The sequence below is a fragment of the Herpailurus yagouaroundi genome, unplaced genomic scaffold (genome assembly GCF_014898765.1).
Source record: "Herpailurus yagouaroundi ecotype Mexico unplaced genomic scaffold, PumYag 67350, whole genome shotgun sequence".
Classification (NCBI taxonomy): Eukaryota; Metazoa; Chordata; class Mammalia; order Carnivora; family Felidae; genus Herpailurus; species Herpailurus yagouaroundi.
In genome coordinates this window covers 1,310,538-1,332,331 of record NW_024420170.1, presented here as the reverse complement: position 1 = coordinate 1,332,331, position 21,794 = coordinate 1,310,538, and the positions used below count along the sequence as shown (strand labels likewise).

Here is a 21,794-nt window from a genome sequence, read left to right as displayed (position 1 = left end):
GCTCCTCCTGACTGTTCTTTAGTCCCTTGATCTCTGTAGCAAGAGATTCTCTGCTGTCAGCTATACTGTTTTCAAGCCCAGCGATTAATTTTATGACTATTATTTTAAATTCACTTTCTGTTACATTATTTAAATCCTTTTCGATCAGTTCATTAGCTGTTGCTATTTCCTGAAGATTCTTCTGAGGGGAATTCTTCCGTTTGGTCATTTTGGATAGTCCCTGGAGTGGTGCGGACCTGCAGGGCACTTCCCCTGTGCTGTGGCGTATAACTGGAGTTGGTGGGTGGAGCTGCAGTCAGACCTGATGTCTGCCCCCAGCCCACCGCTGGGGCCACAGTCAGACTGGTGTGTGCCTTCTCTTCCCCTCTCCTAGGGGCGGGATTCACTGTGGGTTGGCGTGGCCCGTCTGTGCTACTTGCACACTGCCAGGCTTGTGGAGCTGGGGATCTGGCGTATTACCTGGGATAGGTAGGCAAGGTGCATGGGGGCAGGAGGGGCAGGCTTAGCTCACTTCTCCTTAGGTGATCCACTTCAGGAGGGGCCCTGTGGCAGTGGGGGGGAGTCAGACCCGCTGCTGGAGGGGTGGCACCGCAGAAGCACTGCGTTAGGTGTTTGCATGGAGCAAGCAAGTTCCCTGGCAGGGACTGGTTCCCTTTGGGATTTTGGCTGGGGGATGGGCGAGGGGGATGGCGCTGGTGAGCACCTTTGTTCCCCGCCAAACTGAACTCTGTCCTCCCGGGGCTCAGCCACTCTCCCTCCCCTTGTCCTCCAGGCTTCCCGCTTTCCGAGCAGAGCTGTTAACTTATGACCTCCCAGATGCTAAGCAAGTCCCGCTTGCACTTGTCGGAACACACTTCGTCCAGCCCCTCCGCTTTTGCGAGCCAGACTCAGGGTCTCTGCTTGGCCGGCGGGCCGCCCCTCTGCCCCGGCTCCTTCCCGCGAGTCCGTGGAGCACGCACTGCCTCTCCGCCCTTCCTACCCTCTTCTGTGGGCCTCTCGTCTACACTTGGCTCTGGAGACTCCATTCTGCTAGTTTCTGGTGGTTTTCTGGGTTAGTTTGGCAGGTGTAGGTGGAATCTAAGTGATCAGCAGGATGTGTGGTGAGCCCAGCGTCTTCCTAAGCTGCCCTCTTCCCACAAGTCCTATGTCATTTATTTCTGTTGTAATTTTTATTATTTCCTTCCTTGCACTTACTTTGGGCTTTGTTTGCCCTTTTTAAATAATTTCCTTTAGGTGTAAAGGTAGCTGTTGATTGATTTGACCTCTTTTTTGTTTCTTGAGATAGACCTGTAATGCTGTATATTTTTTCTTAGAACTGCTTTTCAGCATCCCAAAGATTTTGCACCATTATGTTTCCGTTTTCATTTATCTCCATCTATTTTTTTAATTTCATGATTGTTTCATTGACCCATTATTTATTGACTTTTTGCTTCTCTCTTGCTGCTTTAAGAATTCTCTTTTCCTTTAAACTTTTAAATTTTAATTATTATGTGTCATAGTGTGAACCTCCTTGGGTTGATCTTGTTTGGAACCCTGTGCTTCTTGGACCTGGATAACTATTTGCTTCCTTAGGTTAGGGAAATTTTCAGCTATTATTTCTTCAAATAAGTTCTCTGCCCCTTTCACTCTCTGCTTCTTCTGGAATCTGTGTAATGAAAATGTTTTTTCATTTGTTGTTCAAGAGATCCTTCAACCTATCCTCATTCTTAAAAATTATTTTCTTGTCTTGCTGTTCAGCCTGGGTGTTTTCCATTACCCTGTCTTCCAGATCATTGACACATCTTTCTGTATGCATTAGTCTACTCTTGATTCCCTCCAGTGTGTTTCTTATTTCAGTTATTGTATTCTTCACTTCTGATTGGTTATTTTTTAAATTATATTTCCTATGTTTTTATTGAAGGTCTTACTGAGTTCATCTACTCTTCTCTCCAGCCAGGTGAGCACCTTTAAAGTCATTACTTTAAATTCCTTATTAGATATATTGCTTGTTCTGTCTTTTATGGTGTAGAAGCTGTTCAGCTGGCCCTCAGTTCTTCAGGTGGAATTGTTATATGAATAGATATTATTTGGTGTTTTCAGTGGTGAATGTGTATAGAAATGCAACAGATTTATGCACATTGATTTTATATCCTGCAACTTTGCTGAATTCACATACTACTGTATTAGTTCTAGCAATTTTTTTGGTGGAGTCTGAGCTTTGCCAGTCTCACTATGTCTGCCATTTTCAATTTTCAGAGTCTTTTGACTGTAAGTAATCTTGCTGTTTATATGTACCTGTGCTTATATCCTATCCTTGGCATACAGCCCCCTGAACAGAAATAAAACTGGATTGTTGGGTATATTTTGCAAGTGTGCCAGAATTGGTGAATGGAAGAGTCTTTATGTTGCAGTATGCTGTATAGTGATGGCCTTCAGCATCTTCTTCATACAGTAGCTTGGAAACATATCAGAATTTAATTGCAATCAGATTTCAGTATGAAAAAAAGAACTTATCTGCAGAAAACAATGGAATTAATGTTTAACCCTTTCATCTCTGAACATTGAATGAGATAAATTTCCAGCTGTTATTTTTGATTTTTGTTATTGAACCAATGTCTCTAACAATCAACCTCAGTACTGTCACTACAGTATTACATTCAGCAAATGTTATTCTGTTGTGTGAGATACCAGTTTTTAGTGAGGTATCTCTAACGTATATATTAGAAAACTTGGTAAATTACTCAAGTTCCTTTCACTGTGACTTATAAATGATAAATCTTTATAGAATGAGACCTTCTTTCTGGACTTTTTCATTGAAAAAAATGTTCAATTGTGTTATTAGGGATTGCATTCATATTTAATAATGCTTGTTTTTTCTCTGGCCACACGAGTATATTAACAGGGTACCTCTAAGCAAACTCTGTAGTATATTACAGATGTTTCAACTATTTAAGACAAGCCTATGCAGTTAATAAGGAGGAAGATAAATGAGATGTGACTTAAAAGTAGTATTGGGAAAGTGTTCATATTTAACATAAAAGAGTTTAGAATAGTAGACTAGTATAGTAGCCTCTAAAAAGTCTAGATAAGTATGGATAAATATCTTAAACATAAATCTGACCAGCTAACTGTAATTCTCTGAATAAGACAGAATAATTATCCTGTATGTGTTTCTAATTCTTTTTAGTGTCAGGTCTCCACTTATTTTAATTACCCCACAAGCAAACTGTATTTTTTTGTTTGTTTTTAAATACAACACTTTAAATCTAGTTTACTTTTTGTGTGTCAATTTGAACTAGAATCTGTTGTATAACTCAGTAGATGATGGTAAGGGTCTTTGAGTTTTGATATAAAGAAAGACCTTCAATAATTTTCAAAAAAAAAAAAAAGAAAAGAAAAGAAAAGAAAGGTTTAAGTTACTATGACCAAATAGGATTTATTTCTAGAATGCAAGAATGGTTCAACATACACAAAATCAATCAGTGTAATCACTACATTGACCGAGTCATTGGGGGAAAACACACAGTCATCAGGAAAAGCATTTGATAAAATTAAACTCACTTTCATGATTGAATACTAAACTTACTAGCAATAAAAGGACAGTACCTCAACATAATCAAGGTCTTATATGAATGATAAAACTCTGAAAGCATTTTGTCTTAGGAGAAAGACAAGGATTCCCACTCTTGGCCCTTTAAGGAAAGATAAAACTGGAGGTCCTAGTCAAAGCAATTAGGTAGGAAACATAAATTAGAAGCTTTTCAATTGAAAGAAAGAAGTAAAATTACCTTTGGTGCATACAACATGATCTTATATGTAGAAAACCTTAAATATTCCACAAAAAAAACTTTAGAACTAATTAATTCAGCAAAGCTTCATCATTCAAAATGACACAAAAAAAATCAGTTGCATTTCTATATACTAACACTAAACCATCCAGAAATGTAAATAAGAAAACAATTTTATTTACAATATTTCAAAAAGAATAAAATACTTAGGAATAAATGTAACCAAGATGGTAATAAATTTGGACACAGAAAACTATAAAATGTTGCTAAAACTAAGTAAGATACACATAAACAGAAAGATGTTTCCTATTCATAGATTGGGATACAATACACTTGACCCTTTAACAACATGAATTTGAACTGCATGGGTCCATTTATATGAAATTTTTTCAATAAATACATCTACAGTATTGTAAATGTGTCTCCTCTTCCTTATGATTATCTTTTTTTTTAAATTTTTTTTCAACGTTTATTTATTTTTGGGACAGAGAGAGACAGAGCATGAACGGGGGAGGGGCAGAGAGAGAGGGAGACACAGAATCGGATACAGGCTCCAGGCTCCGAGCCATCAGCCCAGAGCCTGACGCAGGGCTCAAACTCACGGATCGCGAGATCGTGACCTGGCTGAAGTCGGACACTTAACCGACTGCGCCACCCAGGCGCCCCTACTCTTCCTTATCTTAATAGCATTTTTTGTTTAGCTTTCTTTAAGAGTAGAATATATAATATTTATGACACAAAAATATGTTAACTAAATACCTATTGATAAGGCTTCCAATCAACAGTAGGCTACTACTAGTTAAATTTTTGGGAAGTCAAGTTATATACAGATATTTGACTGTTAATTGGAGGGAGGACATCCCTACCCCCTTGTTCAAGGGCCAATTGTGTTGTTAAGATGACAGTACTACCTAAGTGATCTATGGATATAAAACAATCTCTTTAATATCTCAATGGTGTTTCTACAGAAATAGAAAAATTCCATCCTAAAATTCACTTGGAAACTCAAGGGACTCTGAATAGCCAAAACAATCTTGAAAAATAAAACAAACTATAGGTTGCCACAAGGAAGAAGGATGGGGGATGGGCTAAATGGATGAAGGAGAGTCAAACATAGAGACTTCCACTTATGGAATGCATGCCATGTGTATAAAAAGGGCAGCATAGGGAATATAATCAATGGTATTGTAATAGCATTATATCATGACAGATGATAGCACATTTATGGTAGGCACAGCATAATGTATAGACTTGTGAAATCACTATGTTCTATTGATGAAACAAATATAGTATTATGTGTCAATTATATTTCAATTAAAGAACAAATGGAGATCTATAAACCGACATGAAATACAGAAAAAAAAACAATCCTCTTAAAGAAGCTCAATGAACAAGAAAGAACATACAAACAACTGTATGGAAATAGGAAAGCAATCCATGAAAATGAGAGAGATAATAAAGAAACAAATCATAAAACAAAACAAAACAAAACAAACAAACAAAAAACCACAGAGGGGCACCTGGGTGGCTTAGTCAGTTAAACATCCAACTCTTGGTTTCGGCTCAGATTATGATCTCACAATTTCATGAGTTTGACCCCGATGTCAGGCTCTGTGCTGGCAGCACAGAACCTGCTTGGGATTCTGTCTCTCTCCCACTCTTTATGCCCCTCCCCCACTTGTACTGTCTCTTTTTCTCTCAAAATAAATTAAAAAAAGGAAAACAGAAATCCTAAAGCTAAAGAATATAGTGACTGAACTGAGCTTCAACAGCAGACTAGACTAAAAATAAGAGTCAATTAAAACAAAGATAAGTCAAAGACAATTATCTAGTCAGGGAAAAAAAAAGAATCAGAAAGAGTAAAAACGTATTTTGGATTTTCTACATAGAGTATCATGTCATCTGCAAATAGTGAAAGTTTGACTTCTTCCATGCCAATTTGTATGCTATTTATTTATTTATTTATTTATTTATTTTTGTTCTCTGAGTGCTGAGGTTCTGACTTCCAGTACTATGTTAAATAGTAATGGGGAGAGTGAACATCTTTGTCTTGTTCCTGACCATAGGGGAAAAAGCTCTCAGTTTTTCCCCATTGAGGATGATATTTGCTGTGGGTCTTTCATATATGACCTTTATGATGTTGAGGTATGCTCATTTTATTACTACTTTTTTGTGTTTTTTTTTAAATCAAGAATTGATGCTATGTTTTGTCAAATGCTTTTTCTGAATCTATTGAGAGAATGATATGGTTCTTATCCTTTCATTTATTAATGTGGTGTATCACATTGACTGATTTGTGAATATTGAACCAGCCGTGCAGCTCAGAAGTAAATCCAACCTGATCATGATACATAATTCTTTTAATGTACTGTTGAATTTGATTTGCTAGTGTCTCATTGAGAAAGTTTGCATCCAAGTTCATCAGGGATATTGTTCTGTAACAATATCCCTTTCATTGTGGACTTCTTTTTTGGTTTTGGAATCAAGTTAATGCTGGCTTTGGAGAATGAGTTTGGACGTTTTCCTTCCATTTATATTTTTTGAAACAATTTTAGTAGAATAGGTATTAATTTTTCTTTAAATGTCTGGAAGGGGCACCTGGGTGTCTAAGTTGTTTATGCAGCGGACTCTGGCACAGGTCATGATCTCATGGTTCATGGGTTCGAGCCCTGTGTCAGGCTCTATGCTTACAGCTCAGAACATGGAGCCTGCTTCAGTTTCTGTGTCTTCCTCTATTTCTGCCTCTCTCTCTCTCTCTTTCTCTGTCTCTAAAATAAAATAAAATAAAAACATTTAAAAATTTACATGTCTGTTAGAATTCAGAGTGGTTACTGAAAGACATGAATTTAGGGTCATTATGTTGCCTGTATAGTTGGTGTTTCTGGTGATGTTTTCTGGTCATGTCTAGTCTTTGCTTTTGGTCTTTTGTTTGTTTTTCCTCCAAAGAGTCCCCCTTAAAATTTCTTGCAGGGCTACTTTAGTGGTTACAAACTCCTTTAGGGTTTTTGTCTGCAAAACTGTAACTCTCCTTCTATTCTGAATCACGTCCTTGCTGGATAAAGAATTCTTGGCTGCATGTTTTTCCCATTTAGTGTGTTGAATAAATCCTGCCTCTCCTTTCTGGCCCGCCAAGTTTCTGTGGACAGCTCTGCTGTGAATCTCATCTGTCTTTCCTTGTAGGTTAAGGATTGTTTCCCACGCTGCTTTCATAATTCTTTCCTTGTGTGTGTATTTTGTGAATTTGACTATGATACGCTTTGGTGATGGTCAGCATTTATTGAATTTAATGGGAGTTCTCTGTGCTTCTTGGATTTTGATGTCTGTACCCTTCCCCTGATTAGGGAAGTTTTCAGCTATAATTTGCTCACATAAAACTTCAGCCCCTTTTTCTCTCTCCTCACCTTCTTTTCCCTCTCATTCACTCCTATGATATGAATGTTATTCCTTTTTAATAAGTTAGAGTTCTGTAAGTCTTCCTTCGTGATCTTGTGCCTTTTTTCCCCTCTTCTCACCCTCATTATTCTGTATAATTTTATCGTCTCTATCACTGATTTGCTGCTCTGCTTCGTCCATCCTCACCATCATGACATCTATTCAAGATTACATCTCAGTTATAGCACTTTCATCCTGACTATATTTTGGTTCTTTTACCTCTGCAGAAAGGGATTCTCTGATGTCTTCTATGCTTTTTTCAACCCCAGATAGTATCCCTGTAAATGGTTTTAAATTCTAGCTCAGACATCTTATATCCACGTTGATTAAATCACTGACCATGAGTTCTACTTTCTGTTTTTCCTTTTGGGGTGAGTTTCTCCTTGTCCTTTTTTTCCAGAAAAGAAAAGAAGAAAGAAAAAAAGAAACAAAAAAACACAAAGAAACAAACAAACTAGAACCTGGGTGTGTTTTGGCCTGCTTGTTAAAAGAATATTATTCCAAAAATTAAATAATAAAATAAAATAATACATGCACACATAAATAAAAATAACTGCAAAATTTAAAAAAAGAGTTGAAAAAATAAGAAAATAAGTGACACAAATAATAATATAAAATAAAGAATAAGAGTATAATGGAAGTTAGATCTTATTTCACCTTGAGCTGATTTATGATCATTAGAATTCGTGCAAGCAAGTTGTTTGTGCTAGTCTTCTGGGTGAGGGGCATGCTGCACTAATTCTCAGGCTGACTTGTTTCCATGGAAACAAGGTGCAGGGGGGCAGGGCTTGGTTTAAGTGGCTCTGGCTACGACTAGTTGGGGCCAGTTTGCTCCCTGAATGCTTTCAAGTCTGAAGGGCATAATGAATGTGGCAGTGCCCTGCTATATAGCCCCAGAGCTGAAAGTTCATGCCCCCCACTCTTCAGGGAAACCTCACATAAGGTCAATTAATCACCCCTCTTGTGTCATTGGTTTCTGTCAGAACCCTATGTTCACCCTGCCTGTGTCCAAGCTTCTTTATCTCAGGCACGCAACTGAGTTGCAAAATTCCAAATTTTAGGGATTCCTGTGGCATGGACCTGCACTGTTCCTCTGGGGGAGGGTCTTGCTATGCCTTTTCTGGCCCCTGAAAAAAAAGTGACATATGTTTACAGCTGTTTAGAATTTATTTCAAAACAGAGGAGAAAACTGGCATCCCTGCTTACTGTCCTCAGCTAGAGCTAGTCCCCTCTCTTAAGCCTGTAAGCGGCACAGCATATTGGTGGGACATGTCTTTCTTGTCACCTAAGGGATCCTCAGACCATGCTGTCACTCCTGAGATTCTGCCCCACTTCACCACCTGAGCACCTTTAAGGCAGGCACATGCCCCACAGTGGACAGCTAAAAGTTCAGATTTTGCACTCTGCTGCTTATATTACTTTGTGGTAGCCTCTGCAAGTAGGCTCCCTCCCCATGGCCCTACCCTAAGCAACATTTCCCGCAGTAAATTCTCTGCACCTCCTACTTCCAAAAGGTGATTGCTTTTCTCGTGTAGTCTTGCACTTCTGTTCTCTCAAAATTCCAATTTTTTTCTTTGGTGTTCAGAATGATTTGATAACTATCTAGCTGTGTTCAAGGACAAGAGAAGCTTAGGTGTCATAGACTCTAGGTCTAAAGTTCTGTCTTGTCTAGCAAGAGGGTGGGACACAATAAAAAGTGAGAGATGGCGAATATCTGGGAAAAGACAAGAGCTCTGAATAAGGGTCCTTGCCCCATGTTTATTAAGATCAGAAGGCTTACAAATGTGACAGGCATGCACAAAGAGACAAACTGTGAACATTAACTTGGGGATGTGAGGGAAAAGGGGGGGTTGAAGATATATGGTGTTTGGGGTTTGGTTCAGTATAAAATAAAATCCTGGCACTGGGCAGATGGGCAGATGGTTGGTAATGTAGACAGGAAGTGCTGTGTCTGTTTTTCTTAGCTAGCCTAGGGGATAAGGCAGGAGAGTAAATAACCTCAGGGTTAACAAGGCACCTTTTCTTTTGTTAACCATTTCCACTATGGGCTGCTTCGCCTGCAGTGCAGTGGTCTATAATCCAGTTTACCTGTTTGCCTAACTTGGTCCTTCCCTCCTGTGAAAGCAGCTTTTTGCTATGGTACTAAATTGGGGGACACTTCTGCACTGAACACCTAATCTTGCTTACTTTGTATTGGGTACCCTTGTGCCCCTTTCTATTTTGGGGCCTTTGCCCCTCCCTCTCTATTGTGGGGGTTCTGCACCCCCTCTCTATTATGGGGTGCATTTGCATCCCCTCTCTATCCTGGGGTGCCTTTTCACCTCCTTATTCTTGGGGTGCTAATCTTGTTTACCCAAACTCGGGTGTGAGCATCCTATGGCTTTGTAGTTTTTATGCCTTGTTAACCCATTGGTGTAAGCCCGGGGGATTCCTAAGCTTATTCCCCACACTTAGGATCTCCCTACTCCACTGCCATCTTAACTGCTGCCTCCAATATCTCTTATGACTACTAATGCAAATTTCCTCAATACGGTACTAGCAAAAAATATTCAACAGCATAATATAAGGATTATGCACCATGACCAAGTGGAATTTAGTTCTAGAATGACAGAATGGTTCAAATACACAAAATCAACCAATGCAAATTAGTGTAGCCACTTTGGAAAACATGGAGTTTCCTCAAAAAATTAAAATGAGAATTAACATCATCAAGTAATCTCACTATTGGGTATTTACCCAAGGAAAACAGTACACTAATTCAATAAGATATGTGTACTGCAGTGTCATTTACAATAGCCCAAATATCGATAAAACGAAGTGTGTATCTATAGATGAATGGATAAATGAGATGTGGTACACACACACACACACACACACACACACACACACACACATACAGAATGGGATATTACTCGGGCATGAAAAGGAATGAAATCTTGTCATTTGTACCAATATGGATAGGCCCAGATGGTGTCATACTAAGTGAAATATGTCAGTCAGAGAAAGAAAAATACCATATGATTTCACTTATATGTGAAATTTAAGAAACAACATACAAATAAAGGGAAAACAAGATACAACAACAACAACAAAACATGTCTCTTAAATACAGAGAAAATACTGGTGGTTGTCAAAGGGGAAGAAGCAGGGAATGGGTGAAATAGATAAAGGAGATTAAAAATGCACTCATCTTGATGAGCACTGAGCAGTTTATAGAATTGTCAAATCATTATATTGTACTCCTAAAAGTAATATAACACTGTATGTTGATTATGCTTAAATAACAAATAAGATAAAAATAAAAACCTGAAAAATTCCATTATGAGACAAAAATGTTTAAAAAAAAACTTCAGAGAAAAGAAGTTAGGGGCTAATAACTTTTACATTTCATGCCTCACTGAGAAAGCAAATCTACTGATCTATTTCTTTGGGTTTTGTTTTATTTTTATTCTCAGTGTATGGTAATACATTAGAGAAGTGAGAGTCTAAAGACCAAGAGATGCTATTAATATTCCTTCTCAAGATATCTTGAAATGAACAGTCTTCTAACCACTTTTACTGTTAAGTTTAATGAACATAAATGTTCACAGAAATTAGAAAATACATGGATATAAATGGAAACAAAAACACAAGATATCAAAACTTATGTAGCAAAAGCAGTGCTTAGCAGTAATATGTTAGGTGTAAATACTTACATTTAAAAAGAAGAAACACCTCAAATCAACAATTTAACTTTTCACCTTAAGAGTAAAATAAAAAAAGAACATACTAAAATCAAATCAAGCAGAAGGAATAATAAAGTTTAGAGCATTTTTGAACAAAATAGAGAATACAAAACAATAGAAAAAATCAATTAGTAGAACAGATCCATGAAAGTAGGAGCAGATTCTTTGAAAGAATTTAAAAAAATTGATAAAACCTTAGCCACACTTATCAAAAAGAAATGAGAAAGAACCCAATAAATAAAATCATGAATGAAAAAGTAGAGATAATAACCAACACGACCAACATACAAACATTTATAAGAGAATATTATGAGCAATTATATGCCAACAAATTGGGCAATGTGGAAGTAATGGATCAATTCTTACAAATATATAAACCACAAAACTGAAACAGGAAGAAATATAAAATTTGAATGGACCCATACCAGCAAAGAAATTTAATCCATAATCAAAAATCTCACAACAAACAAGAGTCCAGGGCCTGATGGCTTCACAGGGGAATTCTAACATATATTTAAAAAGGAATTAATACCTACTCTTCTGAAACTTCCAAAAAATAGAAATGGAAGGAAAACTTCTAAACTCATTCTACAAAGCCACCATTACCTTGATTCAAAAACCAAAAACCCCCATTTTAGTGGGTCTAATTATAGGCCAATATCCCTTATCAATATGGATGCAAAAATTCTCAAGAAAATACTAGCAAATCAAATCCAGCACTACGTTAAAACAATTATTCACCACAATCAATGGTGATTTATTCCTGGGTTGCAAGGGTGGTTCAATATTCACAAATCTATCAACGTGATATATCATAGAAATAAAATAAATTATAAGAACCATACAGTCCTCTCAATAGATGCAAAAAAAAAAGCATTTCACAATGTACAGCATCCACTCTTGAGAAAAAAAACACTCAGCAAACTAGGGAGAGAGGGAAAGTACATCAACATCATAAAAGCCACACACCAAAGACCCGCAGCTAATATCATCCTCAATGCAGAAAAACTGAGACCTTTTACTCTAAGGTCAGGAACATGACAGTGATGTCTGCTTCCACCACTGTTGTTCAACATAATACTGAAAGCCTAGCCTCGGCAATCTGACAACAAAAAGAAATAAAATCCATCCAAATCAGCAAGAAAGAAGTGAAACTTTCACTCTTCGTAGATGGCATGATACTCTGCATGGAGAACCCAAATGACTCCACCAAAAAACTGCTACAACTAATGCATGAATTCAGCAAAGTTACATGACACACCCGAAATAGAGAAATCTGTTGCATTGCTATCCACCAATAATGAAGCAGCAGAAAAAGAAATCAATTGATTCCATTTAAAATTGCACCAAAATCCATAAGATACCTAGGAATGAACCTAACCAAAGAGGCAAAAGATCTGTACACTGGAAACTAAAACACATATGAGAGAAATTGAAGAGGACACAAAGAAATGGGAAAACATTCCATGCTCATGGATTGGAAGTACAAATATTGTTAAAATGTCAATCAATACTACTCAAAGCAATCTATACATTCAATGCAATCCCTATCAAAATAACACCAGTATTTTTCGCAGAGCTAGAAAAAACAATCTTAAAATTTGTATGAAACCACGAAAGACCCCAGAGAGCCAAAGCAATCCTGAAAAAGAGAAAGAAACATGAAGGCATCACAATTCTGGATTTCAAGCTATATTATAACAAAGCTATAGTCATCAAGACAGTATGGCACTGTCACAAAAACAGACACAGATCAATGGAATGGAATAGAAAACCCAGAAATAGACCCACAACTATATGGTCAACTAAAGTTCTACAAAGCAGGAAAGAATATCAAATGAAAAAAAAAGACTGTCTCTTCAACAAATGGTGTTGGGAAAATTGGATGGCGACATGCAGAATGAAACAGGACCACTTTCTTATACCATACACAAATATAAATTCAAAATGATTGAAAGGCTTAAATGTGAGACAGGAAATCATCAAAATCATAGAGAAGAACACAGCAACCTCTTTTACCTTGGCTGGAGGCACTAGACACATTTCTGGAGGCAAGGGAAACAAAAGCAAACATGAACTTTTAGGTATTTATCAAGATAAAAAGCTTTTACACAGTAAAGGAAACAATCCACAAAACTAAAAGGCAGCCTGCAAAATGGGAGAAGATATTTGCAAGTGACATATCTGATAAAGGATAGTATCCAAAATCTAGAAAGAACTTACCAAACTCAACACTCAAAAAACAAACAACCCAGTTAAGAAATGGGCAGAAGACATGAATAGACACTTTTCCATAGAAGACATCCAGGTGGCTAACAGACATAGAAAAAGATGCTCAATATCACTCATCATCAGGGAAATACAAATCCAAACTTGGATGAGAAAACACCTCACACCTGTCAGAATGGCTAAAATTAACAACACAAGAAACAACTGGTGTTGGAAAGAATGTGGAGAAAGGAAAACCCTCTTGCCCTTTTGAAGGGAATGCTAACTGGTTCAGCCACTCTGGAGAACAGTATCGAGGTCCCTCAAAAAACTAAAAATAGGACTACCCCATGACCCAGCAATTTAACTATTAGGTATTTATCGTAGGATACAAAAATAGAGATTTGAAGTGGTACATGCACCCCAATGTTTATAACAACTTTATGAACAGTAGCCAAACTATGGAGAGTGCCGACATGTCCATTGACGAATGAATGGATAAAGAAGATGTGGTATATATGTGTGTTTGTGTACACACACACACACACACACACACACACACACACTGGAATATTACTCAGCCATGAAAGAAATGAAATCTTTCCATTTGCAACGACATGGATGGAAGTAGAATGTATTAGGCTAAGTGAAATAACTCAATCAGAGAAAGGCAAATACCATATGATTTCACTCATATGTGGAATTTAGGAACAAAAGGTAAGGTGGGGGAAAGAGAAGACAAGAGACTCTTAATAATAGAAAACAAACTAAGGATTGATGGAAGGAGGTGGATGGGAGAGGGGCTAGATGGTGATGGGTATTAAGGAGGGCACATGTTGTGATGTGTACCAGGTGTTGTATGTAAGTGTGAATCACTGAATTGTACTCCTGAAACCAATAGTGCAATTTATGATAGGTGACTAAAATTCAAATTAAAACAATATTTTAAAAATCCACTTGTAGTTTTATATATTTTTTGAGAGAGATTAGGGGAGGGGCAGGGGGAGAAAGAGAATCCATGCCGGGCATGGAGCCTGATGTGGGGTTTGACCTTAGGGCCATGAGACCATGACCTGAGCCAAAATCAAGTCAGACGCTTAACTGAACCACCCAGGTGCCATGGCTGCAGTTTTATTGGAGTGTCTCTGATTGGCTTTGATATTAGGCTAGTGATGACCTCAATAATGAGATAGGAAATGTTTCCTCTTCAATTTTTTTGAAGAGTTTCAAAAGTACTGATGTTAATTCTTCTATTAGCAATAATCGCACCTCAGATAAACCTCATTGGCTATGATACTGCCACTGTACAAAGCTGATGTTAATTTTTCTATAAATGTGTGTTGGAATTACTACAGCTTTGTAGTATATCTTGAAAGCTGGAATTGTGATATCTTCAGCTATTTTCTGGTTTCTCAAGATTGTTTTGACTATTCGAGGTCTTTTGTGGTTCCATAAAAGTTTAGAATGATTTATTCTAGTTCTGTGGAAAATGTTGTTGGCATTTTGATAGGGATTGGATTAAATCTATAGATGACTTTGGGTAGTATAGACATTTTAACAATATTGGTTCTTTAAATCCATGTTCATGGAATATCTTTCCATTTGTTTGTGTCATCTTCAGTTTCTTTTGAGTACAGTTCTTTTATCTTCTTTGTTAAGTTTATTCCTAGGTATTTTATTATTTTATTGGTGCAGTTGTACATAGGATTGTTTTCTTAATTTCTCTTTCTGCTCTTTCATTAGTATGTAGAAACGCAACAGATTTCTGTATATTAATTTTGTATTCTGAGATGTTACTGAATTTATTTATCAGTTCTAGGACTTTTTTGTTGAAGTGTTTCAGGTTTTCTATATATAGTATCATGCCATCTTCAAAGAGTGACAGTTTTACTCCTTCCTTAGCAATTTGGCTTCCTTTTCTTTTTGTTGTCTGATTGCTGTGGCTAGGACTTCCAGTACTACAGTGAATAAAAATGGTTAGAGTGGAGATCCTTATCTTATTCCTGACTTTAGAAGGAAAGTTCTCACTTTTTTTTTTACTATTGAGTATGATTTTACCTGTGGGTTTTTCACATATTGCCTGTAATATATTGAGGTGTGTTCCCTCTAGACCTACTTTGTTGACAATTTTAATCATGAATGGATGTTCTATTTTGTTAAGTGCTTTTTTATGCATCTATTTATATGATAACATGGTTTTTTATCCTTTCTATTGTTACTTTGGTATATCATATTGATTGATTTGTGAATATTTTTTTTTTTAATTTTTTTTTCAACGTTTTTATTTATTTTTGGAACAGAGAGAGACAGAGCATGAACGGGGGAGGGGCAGAGAGAGAGGGAGACACAGAACTGGAAACAGGCTCCAGGCTCTGAGCCATCAGCCCAGAGCCCGACGCGGGGCTCGAACTCACGGACCGCGAGATCGTGACCTGGCTGAAGTCGGACGCTCAACCGACTGCGCCACCCAGGCGCCCCTGATTTGTGAATATTTAACCACGCTTTCATCCCTGGAATAAATCCCTGTTGATCATGGTGAATAATTTTTAATGTATTATTTGACTTGGTTTGCTAATATTTTGTTGAGGATTTCATCACCTATGCTTACCAGAGATAATTGGCCTGTAGTTGTTTGTGTTTTTATCTTTGCTTTGTTGTTGTGCTTTTGTTTTGTGGTATTTTTTTCTTTTTGGTTTTGGTATTAGGGTAGTGCTAGTCTCATAGAATGAATTGGAAGCTTTACTTCCTCTTCTATTTTTTTGGAATATTTCGAAAAGAATGGGTATTAACTCTTCTTTAAATGTCTTGTAGAATTCACCTTCAAAGCCATCAAGTCATAGACTTTTGTTTCTTGGCAGTTTTATGAATACTGATTTGATTTGATATCTAGTAATCAAACTGTTCAAATTTTCTAATTCTTCTTTATTCAGTTTTGGGAAGTTATATGTTCTCCCTTCAGTTTTGTCAATGTTTGCTTTATATAATTTGAAGTTTTGATGTTTGGGTTATATATATTCATAATTGTCATATCTCCTTGGTGACGTCACTGTTTCGTCCATGTATAACATTTGTCTCTTTGTGTCTTGCAACAGGTTTTTACTTAAAGAATAATTTTTCTGATATAATACAGGCACCACTGTTCTCTCTTGGTTATTTCATGTGTTAATAATTTTTCAACTGTCTTACTTTCAAACTATTCATGCTCTTCAATTTAAAGTGAATCTTTTATTCATAGTATATAATTAAATCCAGGATTTTTAAAAATTGGTTTGTCAATATATGCCTTTTGATTAGAGAATTTAATTTTATATTTGGGGTAATTACTGATAGGAAAGTACTTACTGCCATTTTGTCATGTTTTATGTATTTGAGGTTTTTTGTTCTTCACTTTCTCTATTACTACCTTCCTTTGTGTTTAGTTGATTTTTTAGTGACATGCTTTTATTCCCTTCTCATTTCCTTTTTTGTTAAATATGAATTTTATTGTCAAATTGGTTTCCATACAACACCCAGTGCTCCTCCCAACAGGTGCCCTCAATACCCATCAACCACCCTACCCTCCCTCCCACCCCCATCAACCCTAAGTTTGTTCTCAGTTTTTTAAGAGTCTCTTAGGTTTGGCTCCCTCCCTCTCTAACTTTTCTCTTTCCTCTTTCCCCTCCCCCATGGTCTTCTGTTAAGTTTCTCAGGATCCACATATGAGTGAAAACATATGGTATCTGTCTTTCTCTGTATGACTTATTTCACTTAGCATAACACTCTCCAGTTCCATCCACGTTGCTACAAAAGGCCGTATTTCATTCTTTGTCATTGCCACGTAGTATTCCATTGTGTATATAAACCACAATTTCTTTATCCATTCATCAGTTGATGGACATTTAGGCTCTTTCCATAATTTGGCTATTGTTGAAAGTGCTACTCTAGACATTGGGGTACAAGTGCCCCTATGCATCAGCACTCCTGTATCCCTTGGGTAAATTCCTAGCAGTGCTATTACTGGGTCATAGGGTAGATCTATTTTTAATATTTTGAGGAACCTCCACACTGTTTTCCAGAGTGGCTGCACTGGTTTGCATTCCAACAGTGCAAGAGGGTTCCCATTTCTCCACATCCTCTCCAGCATCTATAGTCTCCTGATTTGTTCATTTTAGTCACTCTGACTGGCGTGAGGTGGTATCTCAGTGTGGTTTTGAGTTGTATTTCCCTGATGAGGAGCGATGTTGAGCATCTTTTCATGTGCCTGTTGGCCACCTGGATGTGTTCTTTAGAGAAATGTCTATTCATGTTTTCTGCCCATTTCTTCACTGGGTTATTTGTTTTTCAGGTGTGGAGTTTGGTGAGTTCTTTATAGATTTTGGATACTAGCCCTTTATCCGGTATGTCATTTGCAAATATCTTCTCCCAATCTGTTGGTTGCCTTTTAGTTTTGCTGATTGTTTCCTTCGCCTTAGAGAAGCTTTTTATCTTTCAGGGGTCCCAAAAGTTCAATTTTGCTTTTGTTTCCCTTGCCTCCAGAGACATGTCAAGTAAGAAGTTGCTGTGACCACAAAGAGATTGTTGCCTGTTTTCTCCTCTCAGATTTTGATGGCCTCCTGTCTTACATTTAGGTCTTTCATCCATTTTGAGTTTATTTTTGTTTATGGTGTAAGAAAGTGGTCCAGTTTTATTCTTCTGCATATTGTTTTTCAGTTTTCCCAGCACCACTTGCTGAAGAGACTGTCTTGTTTCCATTGGATCTTCTTTCCTGCTTTGTCAAAGATTAATTGGCTATAGGTCTGTGGATCCATTTCTGGGTTCTCTATTCTGTTCTATTGATCTTCATGACTGTTTTTTCTGCCAGTACGATACTGTCTTGATGATTACAGCTTTGTAATACGGCCTGACATCGGAACTCTGATGCCTCCAACTTTGGTTTTCTTTGTCAGGATTGCTTTGGCTATCCGGGTCTTTTCTGATTCCATACAAATGTTAGGATTGTCGAATAGAATAGAGCTAGAATATAGCTCTGTGAAATGTGCTGGTGTAATTTTGATTGGGATTGCATTGATTATATAGATTGCCTTGGGTAGTATCAACATTTTAACAGTATTCTAAGAATCCAAGAGCATGAAATGTTTTTCCCTTTCCTGTGTCTTCTTGAATTTCTTTCATAAGCTGTCTATACTTTTCGTTGTATACATTTTTAACCTCTTTGGTTAGGTTTATTCCTAGGTATTTTATGGTTTTTGGTGCAATTGTAAATGAGATTGATTCCTTGATTTCTCTTTTTGCTGCTTCCTTACTGTTGTATAGAAATGCAACTGATTTCTATACATTGATTTTATATCCTGTGACTTTGCTGAATTTATGTATCAGTTCTAGAAATTTTTTTAATGGAGTCTTTTGGGTTTCCCACATAGAATCATGTTTTCTGTGAAGAGTAAAAGTTTGACTTCTTCCTTGCTGATTTGGATGCTTTTTATTTTTTTTATTGTCTGATTGCTGGGGCTAGGACTTCCAACACTATGTTGAATAATAGAGGTGATAGTGTACATCCTTGTGTTCCTGACCTCAGGGGGAAAGCTTTCAATTTTTCCCCATTGAGGATGATATTTGCCATGAGTCTTTCATATATGGCGTTTATGTTCTTGAGATATGATCCTTCTTTCCCTATGTTCTTGAGGGCTTTTCTTTTTTTTTTTATCAAGACAGGATACTGTATTTTGTCAAATGTTTTCTCTGTATCTATTGAGAGAATCATGTGGTTCTTATTCTTTGTTTTATTAATTGCCTTTATCTCTTGATTGACTTACAAATATTGAATTGTCCCTGCATCCCAGAAATAAATCCCACTTGATCGTGATGAATAATTCCTTTATTTTATTTTATTTTATTTTATTTTATTTTTTATTTATTTACTTATTTTTGGTTACCTTTCTAACTCGTTTGGCTCTTTTTTTTAAAATATAATTTATTGTCAAGTTGGTTTCCATACAACACCCAGTGCTGATCCCAACAAGTGCCATCCTCAATGCCCATCACCCACTTTCCCCACTCCCCCACCCCCATCAAGCCTCAGTTTGTTCTCACTATTTAAGAGTTCTTAAGGTTTGCTTCCCTCCCTCTGTAGCTTTTTTCCGCTTCCCCTCCCCCATGGTCTTCTGTTAGGTTTCTCAAGATCCACATATGAATGAAAACATATGGTATCTTTCTTTCTCTGACTGACCTATTTCACTTAACATAGTACCCTCCAGTTCCATCCACGTTGTGGTAAATGGTCAGATTTCATTCTTTCTTGTTGCCAAGAAGTATTCTATTGTATATATAAACCACATATTCTTTATCTATAATTTGGCTATTGTTGAAAGTGCTGCTATAAACATTGGGGTACATGTGCCTTTATGCATCAGCACTCCTGTATCCCTTGGATAAACTCCTAACAGTGCTATTGCTGGGTCATAGGGTAGATCTATTTTTAATTTTTTGAGGAACCTTAACACTGTTTTCCAGAGCTACTGCACCAGTTTACATTCCCACCAACAGTGCAAGAGAGTTCCCATTTTTCCACATCCTTGCCAGCATCTATAGTGTCCTGATTTGTTCATTTTAGCCAATCTGACCGGTGTGAGATGGTATCTCAGTGTGGCTTTGATTTGTATTTCCCTACTGAGGAGTGACATTGAGCACATTTTCATGTGTCTGTTGACCATCTAGATGTCTTCTTTGGAAAAGTGTCTATTCATGTCTTCTGCCCATTTATTCACTGGATTATTTGTTTTTTGATGTGGAGTTTGGTGAGTTCCCTATAGATTTTAGATACTACCATTTATCTGATATGTCATTTGCAAATATCATTTCCCATTCCATCGGTTGCCTTTTAGTTTTGTTGATTGTTTCCTTTGCAGTGCAGAAGCTTTTTATCTTGATGAGGTCCCAATAGTTCATTTTTTATTTTAATTCCCTTGCCATTAGAGATGTGTCAAGGGAGAAATTGCTGTGGCTGAGGTCAAAGAGGTTTTTTGCTGCTTTCTCCTCTAGGGTTTTGATGGTTTCCTGTGTCACATTCAGGTCCTTCATCCATTTTGAGTTCATTTTTGTGTATGGTGTAAGAAAGTTCTAGTTTCAATCTTCTGCATGTTTCTGTCCAGTTCTCCAAGGACCATTTTTTAAAGAGACTGCCATTTTTCCATTAGGTACTGTTTCCTGCTTTGCCAAAGATTAGTTGACCATAGATTTGTGGGTCCAATTCTGGGGTGTCTATTTTATTCTATTGGTGTATATGTTTTTTTTTTTTTCCAATACCATACTGTCTTGATACTTACAGCTTTGTAGTAGAGGTTAAAGTCTGGGATTATGATGCCTCCTGTTTTGGTTTTCTTCTTCAATATTACTTTGGCTATTTAGGGTCGTTTGTTGTCCCATACAAATTTTAGGGTTGTTTGTTTTGCTTCCAGAAGAATGCTGGTGCAATTTTGATTGGTATTACATCAAATTACAATTTGATGTAATTGTACATATTACAATGTACAATTGTACAATGTACAATTGTACAATGTACAAATGTACAGTGTACAAATTGTACAATGTACAAATGTACAATGTACAAATTGTACAAATGTACAACTGTACAATGTACAAATATTACAAATTACAATCAAATTACAATTTGATTGGTAGATTGCTTTCCTTAGTATTGACATTTTAACAATATTCTTCAAATCCATTTGCACGGAATGTTTTTCTGTTTCTTTGTGTCTTCTTCAATTTCCTTCATAACCTTTCTACAGTTTTCAGCATACAGATCTTTTACATCTTCAGTTAGGTTTATTCCTAGGCATTTTATGATTCTTGGTGCAATTGTGAATGGGATCAGTTTCTTTATTTGTCTTACCGTTGCTTCATTATTGGTGTATAAAACTGCAACTGATTTCTGTACATTAATTTTCTACTCTGCAACTTTGTTTAATTCATCCATCAGTTCTAGGAGACTTTTGGTGGAGTCTGTCAGGTTTTCCATGTAGAGTGTCATGTTGTCTGCGAAAAGTGAAAGTTTGTCTTCTTCTTTGACAATTTTTATGCCTTTTATTTCATTTTATTGTGTGGTACTTGATGCTAGGATTTCCAATACCATGTTAAACAACAGCTGTGGGAGTGGACATCCCTGTCATGTTCTTGATCTCAAGGGGAAAGCTCTCAGTTTTTCCCCGTTGAGGATGATATTAGCTGTGGGCTTTTCATAAGTGACTTTTATCATGTTTATGTTCCTTCTATTCCAACTTTCTCAAGTGTTTTTATTAAGAAAGGATGCTGAATTTTGTCAAATGCTTTTTCTGCATCAAGTGACAGGATCATACGGTTCTTATCTTTTCTTGTATTAATGTGATGTATCACATTGATTGACTTGCAAATATTGAACCAGCCCTGCAGCCCAGGTATGAATCCCACTTGATCATGGTGAATAATTCTTTTTATATGCTGTTGAATTCGATTTGCTAGTATCTTGTTGAGAATTTTTGCATCCATATTCATCAGGGATATCAGCCTGTAGTTCTTTCTTTTATTCCCTGGGTCTCTGTCTGGTTTTAGAATCAAAGTAATACCGGCCTCATAGAATGAGTCCAGAAATTTTCCTTCCATTTCTATTTTTTTGGAACAGCTTGAGAAGGATAGGTATTAACTCTGC

At 36.9% G+C, this 21,794-nt stretch overlaps 1 protein-coding gene, 1 non-coding gene and 1 pseudogene across 2 annotated transcripts in view; 2 read left to right on the top strand and 1 right to left on the bottom strand.

Annotated features, from left to right (window-relative positions):
• Nucleotides 1-21,794, top strand: part of MTMR8 (myotubularin related protein 8) — a 130,988-nt gene that overhangs the window by 43,918 nt on the left and 65,276 nt on the right. The gene's annotated exons all lie outside the window — the stretch shown is intronic.
• Nucleotides 1,988-3,248, top strand: LOC121024892 (protein kish-A-like; annotated as a pseudogene).
• Nucleotides 14,310-14,446, bottom strand: LOC121024903 (U4 spliceosomal RNA). Its single transcript, XR_005787845.1, has one exon. It is a non-coding gene; the product is annotated as a U4 spliceosomal RNA (small nuclear RNA).